At 45.8% G+C, this 27567-nt stretch overlaps 1 protein-coding gene across 13 annotated transcripts in view; it reads right to left on the bottom strand.

Moving 5' to 3' along the window:
* DNM1 (dynamin 1) overlaps nucleotides 1-27567 on the bottom strand; it is a 131799-nt gene that overhangs the window by 103732 nt on the left and 500 nt on the right. The window lies entirely within an intron of this gene.

The following is a 27567-nucleotide window of genomic DNA, read 5'->3' as shown; positions in this document are numbered from 1 at the left end:
ATTTAACCCTCGCCAGGATTAAACAGTCGGGAAGCCGGCTGTCGGGATTAGGGGCCTGATTCAGACCCGGTCGCAAGCGCTGAACGCTCACAACCGGGTCGATGTTTGCCCACTGGGCATGCGCACGCGCATGCGCGAGACCCGGCTAGCGACGGGTGCTCTATCGCTCCGGGTCTCGCACCAAAGAGGGACGAGCTGTCGATGGTGATTAACAGCTCGTCCCGTTTGGCAGGCATGGCCGGGGGGGTGGCTTCACAAAAAGAGGCGTTCCCAAGTGAACGCCTGCCGTTTGTGGGCGGCCCGTGATGTCAGTGGGAGAGCTTCCGGCTCTGTTAGAGCCAGAAGCTCTCTGGGGGTTGCAGCCACGAGACCCTACCACAAGGGTCTTGTCACAAGCCCGATGGTCGCGATGGTCTTGATCATCGCGACCATCAACCTTGCCGATTGCTATAGCTGTGGGAACCCACAGCTATGCGAGTGGCCAGGAAAAACCGCCCTGATTCAGAGCGAGCGCTCTTTCAGAGCGTCCGTCTCTGAATCAGGCCCTAGGTCCGCTGGCTTCCCCACTGCATACCGCTAATACAGACTAACCCGGACGCGGAGGAAGCAGAAGGATGAACTTCTCAGCTTTCTTTCTCCAACACCATCCTGATATAATGTTCTGATTCTCCTGATATAATATTATGATTCTTTCAAGTAATGCAATAATCAGAATTTATCCTGGGTAAAGGGGTTTTCACAGCTTTATAAATAGAGCCCTTAGGGCAAATAATGATGGTGAGACAGAAGCTATATGCCATGGCTTATTTAATTTAACCTTACGATGCCTAAAACGTGCATCAATCCTCTTTATTACTCAGCAGAGACCCTATCATCACTTCTCTTCCCTTAATGTAGTCACATCAGTACCTGTGTGTTTGCACTTTGCAGCAGCACATATAATGATCACAGCAGGCAGCCAAGGACCTAATAATTCAGGCAACAGACAGTGTCTGTGTGAATCTTATTTATCCAGTGCCAATTGGAGGATATTAGGAGCTCATTCAGACCTGATCGCTAAGCAGCGGACGCTCGCTTGCAAAAGGGGCCGGGTATGCAAATCAAGCGATCGCACTTTGCGGTGTAAGGACGCCCTCTATGTCCTAGAGAGCGATACCAGTGAGCGTACGACTATAAAACCTCCCACTTGTCACTCGCTGCACACGTCATCTCCAGGAAGTGTGTATTTAATCGGGAACATCGAGGGCCATTGCAGCTGCTCGCAGCGCTTGTGATAGCCCCTACCCTCCCGCAAGCACTTGGAGCACTTCAGGCTAAAAAACAACCAAGTGACGTGTCCAATGACGCTACTTTGCTAATTATGCACACCCATTAAACTCCGTTATGACGGCCAGACACGCCTGCGTTCACACATCCACACCCCCGTTCACAAGCACCTTCCCGTTACCACCCACAAACGGTGCAATTTGTTACTCAAAGTAGAGGGCAGTCTATGTGCAATGAGCGCTCGATTCCCAATCGCTAAGACTGGCTTGCGCACGTGCTTTGCGAACCATGCACATATGTGCAATTATCGGCAACAGCGAGCGGCTGCTGCTTAGCTATCAGGTCTGAATGAGCTCCTTAATCAAATGAGTGATATCAATACAATGCCATTAGTGGCATGTGAGGAGGTCTGAGTAGCATGGGGGGTACTGAATGATGCTGGACACATACCACTAGGCACAGCCCCTTTGGGCAGTGCAGGACCAGTCCTTTGGTGGTGCACTTAGTTTACAGAGTTGTTGTTTTTTTTTCAAAATTGGGCAGGTTCGGTCTGTCAAAACTGGATTATTGGCTGAGACAAGATCAGTTTAAAATTGAAGCGTGCGCGACGTAATCTTGCAAATGGCAGCTAGACTCCATTTTAGAAACAAGAATCTGCAAGATGCCATTTTGTGACCAGCGTCACTTCAAGTTACAACTCAGGAGCTAAGAACAGATGGCAATGTTTTTGTTAATCTACCAAGGGCAACTGGAAGAACAAGCTTCCTGAGTAAAAGTAAATAGAATAGACAATGGGTATTTTTACATACAAATTGGGAATCCCTGGATGCAGACAAAGTATACAAATTGGGAATCCCTGGATGCAGACAAAGTATAGTTGTGGCAATTGTAATATAATCCAGGCATTGATCTACACAATTGGATTTGTCTGAATCCTAAACAGGTCTTAGCCCCACACACAGACAGGATGGCCCCAACTTCACAGCTTGAGATGATAACACAGTTTCCTTTGAACACAGGAAAGGTGGGGGCCTGCTGACAGAGGGCATGTGGAACTATCTGGCTCAGCATGTCACACTGCTAAAGTGCATCCATCTTCATACACACATTAATACGTCTTTATATCAAACCCCGAATACTCACACATTACATATTCACACATAAGGTTTAATAAGCTTTAAAGTGTATGATTTAAGTTGGTTCAGTTAGTTTAAATGCTGAGAAATAAAGATATTTGATAACTAAGGTATTATACATGCTAAACAAGTCATGTTTGGAGTTGTACTGATGCGTACTCTTTTTACAGTATTCCGGTGTTATCAGTGGGGAGATCGCATCATGCATTCTCGAGTTATGGATCGCAGAGCCTACAAGCAACAAAATGTATATTTTAGGAACAGCTGTTAGGATGTTGCAAGGGGCGTGAAGAGGAAGATCCCCAGCTGTTAGAGGCAGGGAGAGTCTATTTGAACTAGCCTGTTAAATGTGCTGTAACAGATGCTTCTCCCCTGGGAACCAATGGCATAAGCAACAAACTTCCCTATTGTCCTGTTTATTCTGGGGGGGTATAAATATGTGTGCACGAACGCTGGTTCTCAGTCTTCGTGCTGAATGCTGTATGACTAGGGGTCTCTTGCTGATGCCTATCTCCGGGTCCGGAAGCGCCTGCGTATGTATACTGTACTTGGGTCTGTATAATTTTCCTTTTGCGCCTAAATTGTGTCTTGATCAATTGCGTGTAACTGTCTGAACTTTTACCTGAATAACACTTGTGCTTTGGAACCACAGATTCCACGTCTAAGTCTTTATTTATGGTATGACTGCGTACACAAATTAGCATCATCCTTAGAGGTTTATAGTTAGGATTTTAGAAGGTACAGGCAGGGGTATATAGAGGTTCAATTTTAATATCAACAGGTCTCACTTAATTTCACCAAACAAACAGATCCCCTTTAGAATTTGACATTTCCCTTGGAATGTGTATGTGTGGAGGAACACCCTATGATATAAGGCATTTTCTTTGTTTTCTTTGTTTATACACGTAATTTGGTAATTTCACCTCTAAAAACTGGAAATATTTACCCACCGCGGTGAAGCTGCGGAAAGCATCCCTTCGTATATATGAGATCCAGTCTTTAGGGCCATGCTGTACATTCTGCCACGTATTGGGTAAATACCTGTGATAACATCATACGATCCTGCTGTTTAGCTCTGGCGCCGATTAATGTACAGTTTACTCACAGCTATGTCCTGTTAGTGCAGTCGGAAGACGCCCAGACAAATAGCTGCCATCTTCCAAAGACGTCTGGTAGTTTTGATTGTGATCCGTTTGATTGTGATAGTGATCCGTTTGATTGTCATAGTAATCCATTTGATAGTGATCCGTTTGATTGTGATAGTGATCCGTTTGATAGTGATCCATTTGATGGTGATCCATTTGATTGTGATAGTGATACATTTGATAGCGATCCGTTTGATTGTGATAGTGATCCATTTGATAATGATCTGTTTGATAGTGATCCATTTGATTGTGATCCGTTTGATTGTGATAGTGATCATTTGATAGCGATCTGTTTGATTGTGATAGTGATCCGTTTTATTGTGATAGTGATCCGTTTGATAGCGATCTGTTTGACTGTGATAGTGACCTGTTTGATTATGACTAGCTTGTCATGGCACCTTGCAGACATTTCAGGGCCGAACGCGCAGCAACAGCACTGCAGCTACATAAGCCCGAAGACTGACATTTAAGCATGAGGGACATTAAACCACAAGTGTTTTGAGTGTTGCCAGTTTAATAACGTGTTGGCTATTGCCCCTTTAAGTTTAGCTGGTCTTATGCAGCCAATGAATGTGCCATGGGGAGTGGTCTAAGAGTATTTAATGGAGTGTTGAATGTTAATCTGCCTCTTTGTTCCAGTTTTTCCCACCCTCCCTCTTTTTGTTTTTTGTTTGTTGAATGTATGATGGTTGGTTTTGATGGGTGCGGAAAAGAACGACACTTGGAGTTACTTTATGTTAATAATTAGGCTTAGTGGGTGCGCTCTCATTAAAGTGGAGTAAGGCGACAGCCAATTGTCCTGGACAGGAAATGGCTATACCACCTGGACCAGTGATTGAAGGTAAAGGAGAGTTGATCACCAATGCTTGGCTTGTGTGTGTGTTTGTTTGAGCTGTTTGGTTGTTATTGTCCTGTGCGTTCTTTTTGTGCCATCACCATTATTAGTATTAACTTATAGCCTAAATTTAATGACTTGTCAAAAATACATTTCACAAAATATTTAAACGCCAACACTGTTGTCTGTGTCTTTATTTTTAGAAGTTAAGTTACATTGTATTTAAGAAGGTTGTTATATGGTAACACGATAATACACGTTAGTGAATTTATGCATTGTGCATGGCCTGGATCACATGAATAATTATCACACATGATACGAAAAAGATTGGAGAGGAGCTGTATTAAGCCTTGGGGGCCCATTTACTAATTATCGGCTTTTTAAGCCCATCATTATATTCTTATTACAGCTATTCGGGGCAATATGAAATTATCTACCGTCGACATGTATCATCTCACACATGTAGGGACGGGAAATGGAATGCATCACATTCCGGAGCCGGGGAAATTCGGCCAGAAAGCAGCTCCCTATGGGGTCTGCTTTGTGGTCGATATTCGATATCTGCTGCGGTCCTCTGTAGATACATTTGGGGGATACTATTTGTGGGTACTCGCTAAAAACACCTGCAAATTATAACTGATACATAGGTCCATTGGAGAGAGATAAAATGGTGAAGTTGCCCATAGCAACTAATCAGTTTCTAACGGTCATTGATATAACACAGTCTATGAAAAGACAGTTAGAAGCTGATTGGTTGCTTTGAGGAACTTCTCCACTGTATCTCTCTCTAAGATTTGAAACATCTCCCCCAAAACGAGAGTTTACTTCAGGGGGATATTTACTAAAGTGCAGGTTTTTAGAAGTGGAGATGTTGCCCATAGCAACCAATCAGATTCTAGCTATTATCTTCTAGAAGGTGCTAGGTATATGAAAAGTAGAATCTGATTGGTTGCTATGGGCAACATCTCCACTTCTAAAAACCTGCACTAGTAAATATACCCCTAGGGCTCCTGCGACAAATCTGTGCATCATTTATATTCAAGTTTAAACAGAGATAATATCCATACACTATTTTTTGTATACCACTCCCCCTTTAGTGGGGTCCAAGGGAGAGCTAAACAGTGCCAAGGCCTATGAGTAGGCAGCCGTTCCTGAGTCTTTCTTGTTAATTATACCGGGACCTGTGGATTTCTATTACCAACCCGCAGTCATCTTATCTTTCCTCTCACCTCAGCAACTCATCTCAGTATCTGGAATCTGGGATTCCTATTACATTCTTCCTGGACCGCCTAGCCTTCCTGAGATGAGGTTCTGCGATGAATTACAATTCCGGACATGGCGCACCAAGTGATCTATCAAACATAACAAACAGCCCCCAGGATATGATTCTCTGTTATTTCTGGTCACACCTGAAATATCCTCTTGCAAATATCTCTCGCTGTCTCTCAAGACACTCCTGAGGTGGTGAGTGGGCAGGAAATGTCCTTTTCCTGGTTCCAGACTTACATAAGCCCAGTGCATCCCGCTTAATTTATTGTCCAGCCTGCAGAAATTTTAAAATGAGTGTGGCGTTTGCAGTTTGCCAGGACATCGCTGACGGGATGAGACAGGGACAGATTAAGGCTTGTGGAGGCCCCGGGGCAACTAAGTTGTGGAGGCCCCCTCCAAGCCACACGGCGCCTGTGCCTACCTCCCCCGCAAGCCACACGGCGCCTGTGCCTACGTCCCATCCCCCCCCTCTAGGCCCATACGGAGCCTCTCTTACCTGATGTGTCCCGGCCTGCAGAGCTGCTCCTGGGTTCCCTCCTCAGCGTCACAGACATGTGTCACATGACACTGATGAGGGGACTCGGGAGCCGCTGTGCATCTGTGCTGCTGCATGCAATAGAATAGCCGCAGCTTCTGAGCCCGGCCCCATCCAAGAACAGGTGCCGCTGGAGACCTGTTCTCGGCAGGGTCACATGGACCCTGTGTGAGGACCCTGGAACGACCGCCTCTGTCTCCCCCCCCCTCCTTAATCCGGCCCTGGCATGTGATGTGAAATATCATTAAAGCTGTTACCAAATATTATATGTTTTAGTTGTTTTCATTGGGTGTATGAATGAAAGTATGTAATTATTGCTCAGGAACCCCAATAGGTATCCCTGATTTGATGAGACTCGGTCAGAACCAATAACCGTATCACCCTGACTGGTACTACACTAGTGCCAGGACTGCGATCGCACAGGTACCCAAGTCCTTCTGTAGTGAGGGCACAGCCTAAAATAATACTCGCAATTAATATTCTATTACTCTGCCCGTTATACCATACACCTCTCTTCTTCCACAGACCGTGGAAACTACGAAGGGGCCACTGGTCCTCTTATACTCTATCACAATGGCGCAGTCTCTGCGACACAAACTAACACTCAAGGCCTGATTCCGATCCGGGTGCAAAGTCGATGTTTTACACAGATTGAGCGATTGTCCGCCATTGCGTATGCCTATAAGTCGCATTGTGCACGAGCAGCGTTGGAATTGCGATTTCGGTCACAAAGAGGGTTTACTCGCAATCTGATTGACAGATAGTTGGCGTTTGGGGAGGTAACGGGGGGAGGGGTTGGCTATAGAAACGCAGGCGTGTTGGGTCCTTTAAACACTGTTTTCTGGACGTCCATATATTGGCAGGAAAAATAATTAAGATAATATAGGTTGAGTCTCCCATATCCGAAATGCTCGGGACCAGGAGCATTTCGGATTTTGGATTATTACGGTTTTCGGAATACCTGAGGGGGAGCACAACGGGAGGCCTGGTGTGTGCTGCGGGTGGGTCCGGAAGGTGTCGCGCGGGTGCTGTGGATGTTGTGGTGGTCCGGCGGGTGGAGCAGGTGTCGTGAGGGGTCCGGCGAGTGAGGCGGAAGGGTCCGGCGGGTAAGGTGAAAGGGTGCAGCGGGTGTGGCGGGTGTCACGAGGGGACCGGCGGGTGACGCAGAAGGGTCCGGCGGCTGCCACTGGGGGTCCGGCGGGTGCTGCTGGGGGTGGCCTGGCATGTGGACCACGCCCACGCCGCTATTCATTGGCCACTATACTAGTGACGTCATGACGTTAGGTCACGTCGTGACGTCACAGATGCCCTGAAATATTCCGGTTTTTGGAATATTTCGGTTTTTGGATTTTCGGATATGGGAGACTCAACCTGCAGTGCTTTTAATGCCAACATATTAAGAATGCTGAATGTTCAGCTGTCATCTGGATAAATAAACCTCTGAGTGGTTTATAGGAATACAAGTAAATCAATTAAACACTCCATGCAGGAACAAGATAAAAAGAGTTAATGGGAGGAGTCTGACACGTTTCGTCCCGCAAATGTGACTTTCTAAAAGTCCATATATTAGCCACTGCGATCCATGTTCACAGCTGGAGAATCCTCTGCATGTCAGGAGACTCACTCTGTTTGAGACAGGTCAGACTTACTCAGAAGTTCGTTGGGCACCCGTTCTGCATCAATGTTTCCGATGTTTACATTATTGCATGTCATCGGATGGATATGGGAAGGCAGCAAAATCAGAAATACAATTGCGTCCGGATTGGAATCATTTGGTCTCCCACTTCTCCTAGCAATCAGTAATAGTAATAGCGTAACCTTAGCAATCTAATAGCTTCTCCAAAGACTGGGTTCTGGAGTATATAAGAAAATAGACTAATAAACGGAACACTTTATTAACAGAGAAAATACAATACTTAGTTTCAGAAATTATATGAATAAAAAGATTTGAAGATTACATAGACAAACGTGTGTTGCAATTTCAAAACAATAAGGAGAGACGTACACAAAATTACACTCGGTTTATTCTGGGTCTGGGGAATGGCAGGAAATGCAGGTTCAGGCTTCAACTTAGAATTGATCCCCCAAGTCTGACACAGAGCAAAATGCTTCCATACTTCCCCCCCATAGTGATGTTATAACCCAGTCCCTGATGACTTGCTAGTTGAATAAAAACTGAGGGTCCATGCTAGGACCTCCAATGTAGCTTTTAATCCTAAATACAAATAACTGTACATAATTTCCCCTGTGTAAGAGCCACATGAAATATGGTATGTTCACATTAACCACCATTATTTAAGCTACAAAATAATTGCAAACAAGACTGCACTGGGATGTGTGATTGGTCAGATACCTCAAATCCCCCAAACAATACAGCTTAGGGACTCTCAATTCACGCCAGCCCAGCATCCAGACTTCAGGTATAAGTCTATGAGTTTTGGAACTCCTAGCTGTGGTAGAAATATTAATATGTAGTCAAAAATAAACAGAATATGGGGATGCCTTTGATCCCTGCTTAGGTTCAGTCACACCATTTGGTCAGACGGCTGTTTGCATACCCCTGCTGTTTTGGTATCAGCTAAACCTCTTCAAGTTCTCTATATGCAAACATAGATGAAGGTTTTATGTTTACCAATCTTCTTCTCCGGCTAATTGCTTTTCCTGCTCACAGGATGCCATTGGATTGTACATACTAGTGAAACAACACAAGCCCTCCTCACAGGCCTCCTGAGAGATTAAACTCCTATTGATCTGTGTGGACAGAATTAGAACAGAACATCAAAAGAACATAACTTAATAATATGCCCTGATCTACCCAATATCTCTACATCATTGTTAATGAAATATAAGTGAACATAACTGCTAATATGATTTATCTCCAACACTTCCAACAGAAAATCATGTGGGTTTTCCAAAGGGAATCACATTATCCTTTTTTTTATTTTCCTTTTTTGCTTTTTTTGTCTCTCCAAAACGTCAGTAATATAAACACCTCCACTTGTAATGTCACTTGATGCAAGGTGAGAACACAAGGAACCAGCAAGATAACAGTGTATTGGGGCCCTGCATCAATGTCATTAAAATATAGAAAGAAACATATTGGCTTTTGTCATGTACATGATTTAGTCATTGAAACATGGCATTTATTCTTTTGCCTGCGGATCATAGGCAACATAAACACTAGGACTAGGGTTACCACTGTCCATCTGCAGGGGCAGTTTAAGGGGCAGCACATGCCCCTCTGGCATGTGGAAATCTTCGGGAAAATGGCTGCCACCCCCCATTTTGCCGGTGATTTCTGCTCCTCAGTAGTACCTGACAACCCAGAACTCCCGTAAGGTAAGTAAAATTATATGGGTGCGGGGTGGGCCTATGTGCACATACTGCACCCATTACAGGTAAGCCAATCTGGTAAACCACAGTTTGTTTTTTAATAAATCCAGAATCCTGACAGGATTTATAATGGCTCTATGAGGTTCTCACCTATTTCCAAGTATCTCTCAATTTATTTATTTTTTTTAAATAAAATGTTTAATTCACACATAAAGAAGAGAAACGTTTAGTTTCCAACAAACAGAATAGAGTTATAAATATATTGTAAATATCAAAAATAAGGAAGTAATGAGATTACCAAAGAAACAACTCCACCATAAAGAACAAACCAGGAGTACTACAGTAATAGACTTCCATAACTATTGACAGAGAGCAACATGACTCAAAGGCAACAAGTGGAAATTGCAATCCAACAATGCAAAACAGGAAAATACAGTTAAGAATTATAGTACGAAATCATGGAAAAAAACCTAGTTAATAATATAAGGGTCAATAATTCTGGCGCATTCCACAAAACGTGTGGTGTAAAGGAATATAATAATTGGAAAACGACCTCCCATTAATAGGCCCCCCCATCGAGAAGTGCCATATTATACCAAATCATCAACTGTGTTTTACAGCCAGTTCCACCTCTAGTGACAGAGGGTCTCATTCAGACCCGCAAGCAAGTGCCTGAGTGCTCGCAAGCAGGTCGATGGTGCGCAAGCCCCGGAGCGAGAGAGAAACTCTCTTGCTCCGGAGCTCACTACAAAAGGGTCGGCTGTCAATGTTGATCGACAGCTCGGCCCGTTTTGTAGGCGGGGCGGGGGGGGGTGGCTACACAAACGGAAGCGAACGCCTGCCGTTTTGTGGGCGGCCGCACTGACATCAGCAGTGATGTCAGTGGGGAGCTTCCTGCTCGATCAGAGCAGGAAGCTCCCTGGGGCTTGCGGTTGCCAAGACCCAACCTTAGGGTCTTGTCGCAAGCCCCGATGGTCGCGATGGTCTTGACCATCGCGACCATCACCCTGGTCGGTCGCTAAACTGTGGGTAGTAACCCACAGCTTAGCTAGCGACCAGGAGGCCGCACTAAAAAATAGAAGCGGCCGCCCTCATTCAGAACGAGCTCTGGCTTCTTGCGAGCGCCTCTGAATGAGGGCCATTGTCTCTTAGCTACTGTGACAGCTGCTGCCATGTTTCTTGATCAAAATATCTATAATAATCATGAATACTCTGTCCGGTCTCTAAAATGCGCAGTGGGAGGAGGCGCGTAACCCGCTCCTACTGCTGCGGAGGAGAGATGGGAAAAGTCTGAAAATGGATAAGAGCGAAGGGATGTAGGGAACCCTGCAGCGCCGACCACACTGCCCAGTAACCCATTGAATGATGGGTCAAAAATACTAGTATAATGATAGTTTGTATAAAGCCCCCGCGTGACATTATCCTATGTTGTTATTAATAACAAGTACATGCTATTTATCATTGAAAGGGCTCTGAGTTGCAGGGATGTATGTTTTGTACAAGGATTACGGTGAGAACAAAACTGCTATATACAAGATATAAACAACCAAGGATGAGCAGTTGCTTCCACCACCCAGCCCCCGTAAAATAAAATATCCCATGTATAAGACACGAGTGCCTTGCAGCCAATAACATGGCTGGGCTGGGTCCTAAGGACTCTCGTTTCCTTCCCAGAAACTGATGGGGGAGTAAAATTCATCTGTTCCCATGGAAACAAGTCAGCAAAGTGGAGACTGTCATTACAGATAAATGTCACATTGCGGGCGCTGCATCTAAAAGTGGGAGAAACACAGCTGAATGTGAAAGATGAACAGGACAGGGAGTAAAATAAGGCGTCCATTTTATTTAACTGAAAGTTGAAGCTATTGGGGCTGGTGCAAAATTGAATGCAAATCAGGGGCAATTACACCCACATTGTGTGCACGAGGAAAAGTGCATCAAGAGTTGCACGTATCTATGTGTCCGTATTACCAGTCCTATCACAGGTGCAAAAGATAATAGGTGTATTATCGTGTATGCAAACTCTGCACAGCCTGCAATTCTGTCCATACGTCCTTCCTAAACTTAGACCATGTGCTAATGCCCCATTAACCACTTACAGCAGCCAGTTGGGCTTTCACCTACCCGGTCGCATCCCATGTAACCGTGCCGTCCGCTTCTGTCCCCTGGCTATAAAGGGGGAAATCGGTTCTGTACAAAGGATTTCCTCCTGCTGCTCCGGACCCCTCTGGTGTGATGTAGTGGTCTGGGGATCCGGCAACATGGTCCATCCAGGTTGCTATATTGTTGTTCAATAGGGGTCTATTTACTAAGCCTTGGATGGAGATAAAGTGAAAGGAAATAAAGTCCCAACCAATTAGCTCCTAACTGTCATTTTTCAAACACAGCCTGTGACATGGCAGTTAGGAGCTGATTGGCTGGTACTTTATCTCCGTTCACTTTATCTCCATCCAAGTCTTCGTAAATAGACAACAAACGTAATTTTCCGGAAACAGGAAGTTGTTCTACCGTCTGTCAGGATTCAGCCTGGGATAGGCTGTTACTCACCGAGGCACCGGCTTTCCCTGACTAGCAGCGTGGTGGGCGTCAGGGGCAGGTGACACGCTGAGTATTCTCCCCAGGGCGACTTCCATGCGATTCTCTATTGCGGAGTTCCCACGGCTGCAGTCATGGGCGCAGCCATGTTGTCTTTCTCACCTGACCAGACTTTCCACCAATGGTAGCATTGCAGTCTCACAGCTGACTATCTCGTCCAATGACCAGCTACCTAAGGGTATAAAGCAGGACTCCAGGAACAGGAAGTTGCTTGCATCGGATCGCTGTTCCAGGCTCCACGCTGTTGTATCTTTAGGGCGCTACTCCAGACTCTGTACTGTGTTTCTCCAGTGTTACCAGCATCAGTCATTACCGATATTCTCCAGTGTTACCAGCATCGGTCACTACCAATATTCTCGAGTGTTACCAGTTTCGGTCACTACCGATATTCTCCAGTGTGCTACATCGGTCACTATGGATATTCTCCAGTGTTACCAGCATCGGTCACTACCGATATTCTCCAGTGTTACCAGCAACAGTCATTACTGATACTCTACAGTGTTACCAGCATCGGTCACTACCGATACTCTCCAGTGTTACCAGCATCGGTCACTACCGATACTCTCCAGTGTTACCAGCATCAGTCATTACTGATATTCTCCAATGTTACCTGCATCGGTCACTACTGATATTCTCCAGTGTTACCAGCATCAGTCATTACTGATATTTTCCAGTGTTACCAGCATCGGTCACTACTGATATTCTTCAGTGTGCTACATTGGTCACTACCAATATTCTCCAGTGTGCTACATCGGTCACTACCGATATTCTCCAGTGTTGTTCAACATTGGTCACTACCGATATTTTCCAGAGTTATCCTACTTCGGTTCCCACCGATATTCTACGGTGTTATTGAGTATCGGTTACTACTGATATTCTATAGTGTTAATCTCCAGCCACTCAGCTATCTTCCTGTCAGTTGCTAAATCCTGGGTCCCTGACCAGTGGGCCGCAACCTGCTCCTTGGGCGCAGCTTAGACCATATCCCACTTGGAGGGGTCACTGGTGAAAACCACCAACGAGTTAGACCCCATGCCTCTGGTCAGGTCTCATAAACACCCGGAATTAGCCGATGAGGAAGCCTTATATACTTCCTCCTCGTTTACTTCTGCCTCCCCATCTAGTCCCCTCGACTCCCAGTACCCTAACTGGAAATCTCAAGGACTAGGTCATGACACCGTCATTGCTTGTGTATTATAACACCCCTTCCTGGACCTTGGGGTAGATTTACTAGAGCTTCTAAAAAATGCTGGTGTTGCCCATAGTAACCCATTATAGCTTTAATTTCTGTATTGCATCCTAGATAATGATAGACAGAATCTGATTGGTTGCTATAGGCAACACCAACACTTTATTTTTAGAAGTTTTAGTAAATCTACCCCCTTGTATCACCAGTCTAGTCCATTCCAACTACTTATTAGACCAGGGTGACACTAACCTGGCCACAGGACCTTCTGCAGTTTAGTTGGGTACCTGTATGATTGTCTCATACAAGCCAGCTGTTCTAGAGAAACGTCAGATATATATAACAATATTGAGTGTGAATTCAAACATCAATGACAGAGAAAGACAGAACTGCATGCAATATAACATTAGGTACAGGGGGAAGTTGAGGAGAAGTAACATGGTGGAAAATCATGTTATATTGGTTGTTTACTATGGGAAATCCTGTGCCTTTTCTACTCTGAGCAGATTATTGTGAGATGAAATGTACTTGACAAATGGCCCACAGACACGTGCAAACAATGACGCATGGGGGATGGCCGGAAAAATACACCTGTGGGGAGCGACCAGGATGCCGAAATGTACATAACTACATTTGTTTCTCTGCGCTGATAGTGGATTCATTAAGGGGCCCATTTATCAAAGTGTATTTGAGGTAAAATCCCCGAAAACACCTGTATTTGGGGGTTTACCTCAAATACTAAGTATCCCCCGTATGTATGAAGGAGGGATCGCATTCCCAATATGCATCAAGCCCCAGAAAGCGAAACCTTCCCGAGCTTGTTCCCGATAGACCACGCCATCTATAGGTCTCCTGGGTCATAAACCCGGAAGTTCTCACACCACAAAGGACAGCTCTTATCAGAAGAGTTGTCCTTTGCGGTTTTAACCACAAATGCTCATGCATATGGTGATAATAAACATTGCTTTGCATGCAATCAGTGGAGGGATGGATCCCGCCCAGTGTTTGATGTCTTCAACGGGATCGAGAGATGGGGAACGACATAGCGTGTGCAGTCCATCAGATCCTGACCTCCCGATCTGACTGTTGCAGGAGCATTTGAAGCCGTTTATAGGCTAACACAGCTACATACACGCTATACATATTTCAGCTGATTAGCGAGAGATGAGGCAGCAACAGCTCAGCCTCGCTTCTGAATAGTCAGTCAGTCAGACATTGCTTGCAGAGCTGGGGGCGGAGCCAAACCACGGCCAGTAAGCTGCACAGAAAGAGAGCTAATAGAGGAATGCCTCTGAGTTATGGGGTGGGGCCTTGAGCACTGATGGGCACCTTGGATGTGTCATGTGACCAGGAAGTGTACTGCAGTGTTTAGAGATTGGAGTCAGCAGCAGCAAGAGAAGACACAGTGATGCAGGTAGGAGAATCAATGGACACTTAAGATTAGTGTAGTGAGGGGAGAGTTACAGTGAGTAGAGGGTGAGACAGGCTCCCAGCACTCAGACCCATCTCCATGTGTGCCACCCCAGCCATTCACCTCACCACACGTCACTGATGTGTACCCAGCTTAACCTTAACTCAGGATGATGTAAGCAGGAGATTTATTATTAAAAAAAAAAAAAAAAAACTAAAATATATATATAATTTTTTTTTAATTTTTCTAATTAATAAGAAACATTTTTTATTTATTTTTATTATTATTAATCTGGAACTAGGAGCTCAGGTGCCCCGGCAATTTTTTTTTTTTCTCTATAAAGACGATTTACTACCACTGCAATAAGCCGCAACAGAAAATCATTTTGTAGCAGTATTAATAAATAGAACCCTAAATAATTACTGGACATCTCGTTTAATATATTTCATAAGAAAGCAGTAACATTAAATAGAAGGTTAGTGAATGGATTTAAATTGAGCATAACCCTTTTTAATGCAAGCCATGTGTGTCAGTAGTACATAAACCCAATGTACTGTAGTACTGTATTATAATTTAGCTGACAAATTGTTGCCTAATGTTGACAAGTAGGTTCGACAATTCCCGTCAAATCCATTATCCACGTGACTATTTTTGGGGGGGGCTTTTTCCGACTGAGAGCAATTTTTGCTAAGCAGAATCTAATTTGTATATCTCTGTTGTAATAAGTGATGTTTTAAAATTAGAAGATTCAAATTGCCTTGCACCTCAAGAACTGAATAAACAGGGAGAGGGGAGACTAAAAGGTATATTTACTAAAGGTCAATTTTAAGCAATTTAAAATCGATGTTGTGTTTCTGGGGCTAAATCACACATTTACTAACAGACAATTTTGTAATTTTTTTTTTTTTTTTAAGTATTAGTAAATGTGTAATTTAGCCCCAGAAACACAACTTCGATCAAAAATCAAACATTAGTAAATATACCCGTGAGTGTTTAAATATTGACATAGGGCCTGATTCAGAGCCGGTCGCTATTTGCGGTCGTTCGTTCAAAAAAAAGGGTGGCTATTCAAATGAACCATTCGCTCTTTGCGGTCTGTTCACGCCTCTAGGTCTGAACGAGCGAACAAAACTTGCGGTCGTTTTTTGGGAAACTACGCCCCCTGGCCGCTCGCATCCTACGTCATGTCCGCTATTTATTAGATTAATCAAGTACATCGACCAGGGTATGAATTGCTCGCTATTCTTGTGGTTGGTTTTTGCTACCACAATTTTGCGAGCAGTTCTGGCTATAAAATAACCCAGTGACGTGCTCAATGACGCTGCTGTTTTAATTATGCACACCCATAAAATGCCCGTTTTGACCTTTAAGCACGCCTGCGATCGGATCTCCACTCCCCGTTTTCAAGCACCTTCACCTGTTACCACCCACATACGCCTCCTCCTGTCACTCAAATTATCAGGCATTCGCTATTTTGCGAGCACATGAATTTTGACCGCACTGACCGGTTCGCGCATGCGTATAACGATCCGTACGCATGCGCAGTTTGGCAAACATCGCTCGGAGCGAACGAGCGGCTCTGAATCGGGCCCATAATTGCATCCCATTGTGACCACAAAGTAAAAAAGGGTTTATCACTGCCACAAGGATTCACTACCGTACGCAACTGTGATTACACACGCTGTCGGCTGATTGTTGCGTACTGCGCATGCATCGCAGTGCGAGTGTGCAAGCTAGTTATCGCGATCGGGACTGCGATCGCAGTGACTACGCAGACCCATCGCAGAGTGACTGACAGGAAGTGCCGTTTGGGGTGGTGACCGAGGGGGGGGGGGATCGGGTGAATATGCAGGCGTGCCATTTCAACGCCATTGCACACGTTGTCCACTGCAATGGTCTACGCAGCCTGAGGTCTCATAGCGTGCGTGGTTATTAGCAATTTCTGAGTAAGGTCAGGGCTTGTGTAAGTGTGCGCGAGGCTGCGATGGTACTCAATTGTACCGATGGTTTTGCAGTCTTGCTAAACATTACGGATGTGTGGTGAGCAAAGTGGGCGTCCTTATGTAGCACTGCGACGGTATAGCGATTGCAATGGATTAGCATGCTAACGATGTTGAACTGCGCGCGTAATCGCTACTACATACGCAGTTGCGTACGGTAGTGAATCAGGCCCACAGTGCATTAAAGCTCATGTAACCACTAGCTGTTCTCCTGAGCTCAGTACCATTAATATTAGAAATTCACCCTGCCCCGGCCACGTTTCTTGTGTCAAGAGTATAAATGGCAGCTGTAGTACCTCTGGGCCTTAGCTAAGGAAACTAATGAAGAACGTCATCAGTGAGGGGTCTGCAAATGCGTCTGTAAGTGGAATTAATCTACATTTATTGAGATGCAACACAGTGATCACAAGCATATAATAATTACAGGGGGATGTAGCTTATGTCCCGCCTGTCAGGATGCCAGCGCCCAGAATACCGGCATCCCAACGCCAGTCAGAATCCGGCAACCCAACACCAGCCAGAATCCGACATCCCAACACCAGTCAGAATCCGGCATCCCAACACCAGCCAGAATCCGGCATCCCAACACCAGTCAGAATCCGGCATAGCAACACCAGCCAGAATCCGGCATCCCAACACCAGCCAGAATCCGGCATCCCAACACCAGTCAGAATCCGGTATCGCAACACCAGTCAGAAGCCGGCATCCCAACACCAGTCAGAATCCGGCATAGCAACACCAGCCAGAATCCGGCATCCCAACACCAGCCAGAATCCGGCATCCCAACACCAGTCAGAATCCGGTATCGCAACACCAGTCAGAAGCCGGCATCGCAACACCAGTCAGGATCCGGCATCCCAACACCAGTCAGGATCCGGCATCCCAACACCAGTCAGGATCCGGCATCCCAACACCAGTCAGGATCCGGCATCCCAACACCAGTCAGAATCCGGCATCCCAACACCAGTCAGAATCCAGCATTGCAACACCAGCCAGAATCCGGCATCCCAACACCAGCCAGGATCCGGCATCCCAACACTAGCCAGAATCCAGAATCCCAACACCAGCCAGAATCCGGCATCCCAACACCAGTCAGAATCCAGTATCCTGACGGTAAGCATTGAGGGAAGGGGGATGGGTAGAGGGTTAGGATTAGGCTGTGGGGGCGTTAGGTTTAGGCTGTGGGGAGGGAGGGTTAGGTTTAGGAGTAGGGGTAGAGTTAGGATACTTACCGTCAGGTGTCGGTATCAGAATTCTGACCGCCAGGTGCCCGAGCGCGGGATCCCATACCCATCCCATTACAGGACCTCACATGTTACATACAGATCATATGTGATCTCTATCATCCCTCTCCTACCGCCCTTTCACTGCCGCACACAGCAGCGCAGAGCAGCAGCGAACGGACATACCTCCCAGACAATTCAGTCCTGGTCGATTATGGCACTGGGACAATGTTCTTAAATAGGGACTCTCCAGCTAAAGTCGGGACAGTTGGGGGGTATAAGTAGTGTGAAATGCGCACATTTGTACTGCGTGTTTCTCAAAAGAAAAAAATGCTGCACGCAAATACCCATATGACTGAAGTAAACCTGGCACACATTGCTACAGGTGCGGAGCAGGACACCTCTTACAATGCGTGTGACTCAGCATATGGGGTTCAACACGCTAAATTTACAGGGGACAACATGTGCCCATCTCAGCTTCTGGCCCATACCGTCTCTCAGGGGGGCTCCCGGCCTTTGATTACAGCTGCAGTGGAGAACTGCTCTGGAGAAACTGCAAAGGAGAGGGAGGCGGAGTCAAAGGAGGCGGGCGGAGAGTGCGCAAGAAGATCTTTGCGGTAAAGACTTTAATCATATAGCGCCAGTCAGCGACATTGTGCGAGCGGGTCATTTTATAAATGGAATATTGCATTTTCTTTTCTTTTCTTTTTTTCTACGGACTAAACAATAAGAAAGAAAGATTATTTTTCATTTAATAAAGTGCTTACTGTTAATTTGGCGCGCCTGGAATCTTTTGTTCAAATTACAGTTTTAGTCAATTACAGTTTATTACAGAAAGCAGCTGCATTTGGCAGTTTTGTGCTATTTGTAATGGATTTTGTATGTGCACTTATTAATTACAACAACACAAAAGAAAGAAAACTCTTGGTAGGGGGGCACACTCCAAACTGTATATTATCTCTATGACATTAAATTAACTTTTTATTAAAGATTCAAGGAAAAATAATTCAACCACAGATTTATGTATAACTATTCACTGATTATCAGAAATCTACATTTACTGTTTGGAGTGTGACCCTCTACCGAGAGTTTTCTTTTGCTGCCTTGTGTCCTAACAATATATAACTTTGGGGGCCCCTCTAATCTTAATTTATTTAGTGGACAGCTTTTTGCATTATTATATAAATCAGTGTTCTCCATAGAAAAATTTTCCAGCCCCCAGACTGGCCCCTTATGCAGTGCCCCCAGACTGGCCCCTTATGCAGTGCCCCCAGACTGGCCCCATATGCAGTGCCCCCAGACTGGCCCCTTATGCAGTGCCCCAGATTGGCCCCTTTTGCAGTGCCCCCAGATTGGCCCCTTTTGCAGTGCCCCCAGACTGGCCCCATATGCAGTGCCCCCAGACTGGCCCCATATGCAGTGCCCCCAGACTGGCCCCTTATGCAGTGCCCCCAGATTGGCCCCTTATGCAGTGCCCCCAGACTGGCCCCTTATGCAGTGCCCCCAGATTGGCCCCTTTTGCAGTGGCCCCAGATTGGCCCCTTATGCAGTGCCCCCAGACTTTCCCCTTATGCAATGCCCCCAGACTGACTCCATATGCAGTGCCCCCAGACTGGTCCCAGCCCAGAACTTACCTGCACATGCGCGGCTATCCCACTCCCGCTGCCTCGCTGTGACTGGATCTAGCAGGCGTGCAGAGTAAGCTCTTAACGTCGCAGGTGACGTCATGACGTCACCCACGCAGTGCATCACTGGGAACGCTGGCCTCTGAAGCGACTGGAGGCTTCTTTAGCCTCCGGTCACTTCAGAGGCCAGCGTTCCACATCAGGAGGCGGAGGGTGACCGGGAATGCGGTGGGGGTAAGTGCTGGGCAGTGGGCTGTTTCCTCTGAGAACACTGTAAATTTTTGCATATTGTATCTACGTACTTGGGCCTGATTCAGCGAAGGAAGCTAATGCGATCACAGCTGCAATTTCGCCTGGAACGTAGCTGCGAAAATATGCTAATAGTACCAAAGGTTACCCGATCATAGGGACGCCCACCGCTGCCTTCTCATATGCATATGTCGTCGCTTACCTGCGTAAAAATCGGTAACATCGATGCACATTGAGTGGCCATTGTACCCTTGCAGCAGGTCTAACCAGAAGGTTCTCATGCTGCGTAGGAGATTGCCAGGGATAATTTATGCACGCCCATGTAACGGCGGTTAAACAGACACGCCTGTCTTTTATTAACCCTCTCCCCGTTACCTCCCCAAACGCTGACAACCTGTCACTGACTTTGCGAGTGGATCTTCTGTGCGTGAGGAATTGCAAGACAATTGCATCACGTGCGCCTTATACGCATGTACAATATCAAACAATCACTCGATCTGCGTAAAAATCGCATTAGCGTCTATCAGGCCCTTTATACAGTACACTACAGTTCCTGTGCGCGAATCCCCTCCCCCCCTTTTTTTTCTTTTTGCCCCCTCCCCTATCCCTTACTACATCATAATTACAACCACAGGGCCTGATTCAGACCCGCTCGCAAGCGCGTTGATGGTCCCCCTCTGCGCATGCGCGAGCACCAGCAAGCGACTGAAGATCAGTCGCTCCGGGGCTTGCTACAAGACGGGGCGGCTGTCGATGTTGATTGACAGCTCGTCCCGTTTTGTAGGCGGGGAGGGGGGGTGGCTGCACAAATGCAGGCGTTCCATTAGGAACGTCTGCCGTTTGTGGGCGGCCCTACTGACATCACTCGTGATGTCAGTAGTGGACTTCCTGCTCTATTAGAGAGGAAGTCTACTCGGGCTTGCGGGAGCTGAGACCCTACCACAGGGTATCGTCGCAAGCCCGATGGTTGCGTTAATCGCGACCATTGCCAGGCCGCTCGCACAAGCTGTGGATGGTCACATCCCAACCATAAGTAGCCATTAAAATTCTTTTATGACACATATGTGTGAAAATCGTTTTCAGCCCGTGTAAAATCTCACGGTAACCCAGGTGATCGGTAAGTGTAGAACTTGAATCATATTTGAAACTGTTAACTATAGAAAATATGTGGTATCATTTTCAGTGTATCAAGTCCCATATAAACATAATTGTAAGCTGGTCTGAGGTACACTCAGCATTCTACATAGTCTATTGCACAGTACAAGTCCGATTCTGAGCAGGTCGCAGTGCCGATGTCGGGTGCGGTGGAGCGATGTTTTACGAGAGATGCCCAGAGAGCAGACACAGCAGGCCACTTTAGGGGGGCGGGGCCAAGTTCCTATGTCTCTAGGCCCCGCCCCCATCACAGCAAACTGGCGTGAAACATGCAAGGAGGCTAAATGACGCATTTTCACGTAATTTAGTCCCGCCCTCTCCATATGGGGACGCAATGCCCAACATTTATGTTGCTATTCCCGGCAATTATCTCCCCATCCTGCCCCCTTCACTAGGTGGGCAGGACACTGGAGATTCGGATACTCTAACGGGGGTGCTCCCCGAAAATCCCGCAACTTCCGGGAGAGTAGATAAGTATGTTATGCAATCGTCTGAGTTGCACCACGCAGGCGTCCCGATGTTGTACATGCACAGTCACAGTACAGATATGGACGCACAGTAGCAGAAGTGTAGGAGGCGTTCCTGGTCGGTGACTGGGAGGCATCAGGGAGGTGGTTAAATCTGGCCAGTTGTTTTGATTGAGCGTCTTGTTCCAAGTCATACGGAACTTGGCTGGATCTGTCTTTCCGTGAAATTAGGCTTTTCGGGGCAGTGACAATCTGATCGCATATAACTGCCCCGACTTGTGGGAGTGTTGTCGGTCGTAGCGGGTCTCACGCATGCGCACGAAGGAGCCGGCTCCCTCGTGCGCATGCGCACTAGACAAACATCGAGGCGGCCGTACGGCCGCCTCTGAATACAGCCCTTATTACAATGACTGTAAATCATACAAGGGAAATGTAGTATGGAGTATAGACTGAGTACAAGCAGTGAAAGGTGCCTGTATTTTCTGTACTGCATTCTCGCTACGTTACATTTCTAGCATGTGGCGATCTTTAGGTTTTCTAGCTTTAGATGATCATCAATTGTTACTTGTGACTGTCCCCGTGTAAAATGCGTTATTCTCCAGCCGGTGCTTGGTGACTGCAGCGCTGCTCGGGCAGAGCCGCAGAGAGGGCTAGCTGACTTCCTGCGCGTTTTACATTTATGGTTATATTGTTTTATAGTCCCTGCTACTACAGATATATGTTATTTCTACAGTAGCATTTATCCTTCTAAAATACTGTACTGTATCTTAATATTCCTCCACACAGTTACATAGTAATCGCTCAGAGATATGACAGAGGAATAAAGAAAAGATAATAGCAAACTCACACGACGCAGCGCAAAAGTATTTAAAATGATTTATTTCTACTTTACCACTGACTCGTTCCGCTCTTCATTAACATACATAAGGTCACATGCGAAATCGGCGGGGTTGATGTGCAGCACGTCAAACCTGACGCTGCTAGCGACCGCTTGCACCCGCACATTGAGAGCACACACTAGGCGATTAGTCTGTATGAACCAGCAAATCGTCCCGACATCGCTCCAGTGTGTACCCAGCTTTAGACGCATTTTCGGTAAAAAAAAGATGCCTGGCGCTAGCAGAGTCTCGCGGGACCTGGCGCGCCCAGGTGGGGCATTTTCGCTCGGCTGCAGCAAACGTGTGTAAGGACACATCTGTAACTAATTTTTTGGAGATGGATCCAATGAAACAGTGCCCTGGTGGCCATATATTAATGCTAAAGTATTTTTCTCTCCAAAAATACCTCCAAAGTTTTATTCACTAGAAACTGATTAACAAAAAAAATACATTGTTATTAAAGGAAAAGTAGTAATCACTATTATGTCTGTTTAAACAGGCCTAAAAATTTAAGAGGAGACATTAATTTTGTTTGCTTACATTACATGGGTCTTCAACCTTGGCCCTCCAGCTGCTGTGGAACTACACATCCCAGCATGCCTTGCCACCGTTTTGATATAACAGCATGCTAAAACTGTGGCAGGGCATCCTGGGATCTGTGGTTCCATAGCAGCTGGGGCCAAGGTTGAAGACCCCTGGATAAAAATAAATAATATATTTATAATATACTAGTATATTAGATTCGGCATACGCCGTCCGCTCCCCGCGGTGCTGCAGTTGCTCGTCCTGCCCACACTCTGCTCTCCCCTCCCCCACCCCTCTGCTACAATACTACTTACCCGCTCCCGGTGGCAGATCGTCCTCTCCTAGGTCTGTCTTATCTCCCCCCGCAGTGGGAGCCTTTTGGACGCATACCCTCGACTTCCATTGCCAGCGCATGGCTTTTGGGGTCTCAGAAGGAAGGGGGTACAAGATTGGAAAAGTTGTGCGGCCGCTGTGTTGCAATGTATTCCTGCATGTTGGTGGCTCTTGCCTTAACCAACCCTGCATCAATCTCTTGCAGGTCAGGATAGGGAGTGATGAGACTGTAATGAGGACTGGTGTGGGATAGCATAAGACAACATGGGTTCCGAAAATGTATAAAGCTGGTGGTAAGAGAGACCTGATCTGTTGGAAGCTCCCACCAAACTGGGCAATGTTCCCACCTGGCTGAAGCAACCTACCTAGCTGGTCAATGCTACACTGTGTACAGATACTCAGATGGTGTAATGGTTAGCGTTACTGCCTCACAGCACTGAGGTCATGGGTTCAATTCCCACCACGGCCCTACCTGTGTGGAGTTTGTATATTCCTCCGGGTGCTCCGGTTTCCTCCCACACTCCAAAAATATACTGGTAGGTTAATTGGCTCCCAACACAAATTATCGCTAGTGTGTATGTGTGTGTACATGTGATAGGGAACATAGATTGTAAGCTCCACTGGGGCAGGGACTGATGTGAATGGCCAAATATTCTCTGTAAAGCGCTGCGGAGTGTATAAATAACTGATAATAATAATAATACTAAGGGCAACATTTACTAAGCAGGGGTTTATGGTGGTTTCTATTCTGTTCTAAACCTTGGTGGTGGTTTTGCAGCAGTTTCTAAATGACAGCCCTATTCTATTCTAAAATGTGTTTTGACTGTGGTTTGGTGGAGGTTTTGCTATCTGCAGATTTACTAAGGCCAAAACCGCTGCAAAACTGCCATCAAAACACTTTTAGAATAGAATAGAACAGGGCTGTCATTTAGAAACTGCTGCAAAACCACCACCAAACCCCCGGGGTTTAGAACAGAATAGAACCCGCCACCAAACCGCCGGGGTTTAGAACAGAATAGAACCCGCCACCAAACCGCCGGGGTTTAGAACAGAATGGAAGCCGCCGTCAAACCGCCGCTTTGTAAATTTTGCCCTCACAATCCAACAAACAAAAACAGTTAAGGCCCCCATACACTGTGCAATATGCACATTGCGATCTGATGGCCGACGTATCGGGCGGTTCCCACGCACCCCCCTCCGCCACTCGCATAGCGCTGCATGGGAACGTACATGGCTTCCCCAGATCAACTGAACATGCAGAAAGATCTGGTGGATCGATGTACGATCCCACGGAAGCGCGCACTGGCCGATATCATACCCACACAGGGAACGATATAGCAGCGATATCGTTCCAATCCATCGGATCAGCTGCTATATCGCACCGTGTATGGGGGCCTTTAATCAATCTGAAGAATGAACAGCTACAATTGTTATCCCGCTACTTTATGTATCACTTGTTCTCACACCTTTTAGATTATAATCTCATATGAGCAAGGCCATCTGTAACTTCTGTTTCATGCACTCGTACATCATTTGATTGTATTGTGACCCCCTAAAAGAACAACATAACATATTGTCGCTTTCTATATAAATGCTAAGAATACTGTGATACCAGGGACAGAGCACCCATCCAAGTGACATCTTGATTAGACCAAAGTGGACGCCTTGACATAGTAATATGGTCTTCTAATGTGCACTATTCTATGTACGCTATTGTAATAGTTATATTACAGCTTCTCGTTATTTAACAGAAGGAGCCATAAAACATGGTCTTGCACGGCAGGATCCCCAGGGTCCCCTCTATCTGCAGACATCCTGGCACAGTGGCTTCCAGGAAAAGATATTTCGGACCAACCATTGTACATATCTGTGAGCTGTGTATCCTGCTACACTATAAGACACAAGTGTTATCACCACCTACAAATATACACACTCTGACACATGTCCCTGAGACGCCTGCAACTCAAGAGTACTACACACAGCACAGACCTGTTCTTGGGCAGCTTAATGCATAAAGAAATGTAGATATTATTGACATTATCCAGATCATTTTAATTATAGAGTCGGAGTTTATCACAGATCTGCAGAAGACAGACAGACAGATAGATAGAGAGATAGATAGATAGTCGGTCAATCCTGCCGTTTCCATCACACTGGTGGTAACTAAGATCCTCATCCACTCTCACTGGTCTTCTCTAGACTGGACTACTGTAACCTCCTCCTATCTGGCCTCCATGTCTCCCAACTCTCTCCTCTCCAATCTGTCCTCAGTGCAGAATTCCCGGCCCATCTTCCTCTACGAACGCACTACATCTGCCTCCCCTCTCCTACACTGGCTCCCAATTCGCTTCAGAACCAAATTCAAATTTCTCACTCATTTACAAAGCCCTCACCCATTCCTCTCCCATTTGCATCTCTGACCCTATCTCCCTTGAATGCCACCTCTCCTGCCAACTGATTACTTCCTCCCACTCCCGCCTCCAAGACTTTGTCAGTGCTGCTCCCTACCTCTGGAACTCTCTCCCTCTTCCTATCAGGCTCTCCACAAAGCTTCAAATGTGCTCTCAAGACTCACTTCTTCATTAAAGCCTTCAAACTCTCATCCTAACCTACAGCTCCATGCTCCTTGCTCATCGTCTCTCCTCAGTGTCACCCCTGTCTGCCGGCCACTGTAAGCTCTCACGAGCAGGGCCCTCTTCCCTCATGTGCTTTTCCTTCCCTCACTTATACTATCATCTCCTTACCCACCGCCAACAACGGCACCAAACCTTTGGGATTGGCCGCCCTGCTGCTTATTTGGGTCTTATGACCACTGCTGCAGCAATGTTTAATAAACCTTATCCTTGTTCTGCTATGTTTTGTACTGTACATCTCTTTTTTTCATGTTTTGTTCATACTATATCTTTTTATGTACCTTGTAAGGCGTTGCAGACCCCTTATTGCACCATATAAAGGATGATGATGATAATAATAATAATAATAGATATGTGAGATGATAGATAGATAGATAGATAGATAGATAGATAGATAGATAGATAGATAGATAGATAGACTTGAGATAGATAGATAGATAGATAGATAGATAGATAGATAGATAGATAGATAGATATGAGATAGATAGATAGACTTGAGATAGATAGATAGATAGATAGATAGATAGATAGATAGATAGATAGATAGATAGTATAAACACAAACATTTATGATGTGTTCCCTTACGCAGGACACACATGGCGTGGTTATAGACACATCTCACACACACTTCCACGCACAATCTGTGACACAGGAATATTGTGCAGGCACCAGCTGCTATCAGCTCTATGCTGTCAGATCCCCAGAGCCTGTACCTTCACAGTATGTAATCCCATTTAACCCGTCAATGCTCTGCTAAACCCTCTGTTAAAGAACAGCAAACCAAGATATACCCAGGAATCGCATCCTCCGTCCTTGTGCGAGCCTGATTGTACTGATTGTACAGTATAAATGTTTATGCTGCATTGTCTGACTGCAAATGCTGCGACATATCCTATTAAGATGAGAAAAAACGCGTGCTGGTGAGTATGTGATCGTCCTACCCCCATCCATATATATTTGTGTACATGTGACAACATGGACAATGATGGAGTCTGCACATCCGTGTGTCACCTTGAAAGCACATCCAGGACACACATCCTTATGTCTGTTAGCGCCTATTGCTCCATACACACAACACAAAGAGTGTCCACGTCCCAATCACAAACACAATGTGTGCGATTATGAGTAACCACAAATTATAGCTAGGGATAGCAGACAGTATATATATATATATATGGTGTGTGTCTGCATGTACATATGCTTACTCATGGATACATATACACGATTTTCTGGTACGACAGGTAAGTGGGCATTTTTCAGAATTCCCCATCCCTGCCATACCACCATGACTGACCCCCCCCCCCCCCCTGTATATTCCGTATGTGTATTTACCATGGAAGGAAAGAGACTGAATACAATAAATGCACCATGCACTGTGAACAGATGACATTGGTTTGGTCATTGCCCCCTCCCTTCTCCTCCATTGCAGGAGTGACATACTGTACTGTATCCTTCAGGACCTCCTCCATTTTTTCCTCTAAACCCCCCCCTCTTTTTCTTTTGCTCATTAACCTCTGAGATAAATATTACATAGAAAATAAATATTATGATGCTTAAACGATAATATGTATAAAACACAACAAAAGCCCCCGAGAAGGAAGAGGAGCAGGACAATAAGATGAGTGCTGACATGAATGAATGTAGGGAGCCCCCTTGTGATAATCCTGCTCTCTATCATCAGTCACTAAAGGCTCAAGGTGAATAATGCCAAAGGTGTCACTTTCTGTAGATATGCATTATTCATTGTTCTGTTAAAGGGCAGCTATAG

The sequence above is a fragment of the Taudactylus pleione genome, unplaced genomic scaffold (assembly GCF_031769625.1).
Source record: "Taudactylus pleione unplaced genomic scaffold, aTauple2 ptg000579l, whole genome shotgun sequence".
In the NCBI taxonomy this organism is placed as follows: Eukaryota; Metazoa; Chordata; class Amphibia; order Anura; family Myobatrachidae; genus Taudactylus; species Taudactylus pleione.
Note: the sequence above shows the minus strand (reverse complement) of the source record. Positions and strands in the feature narration are given on the sequence as shown.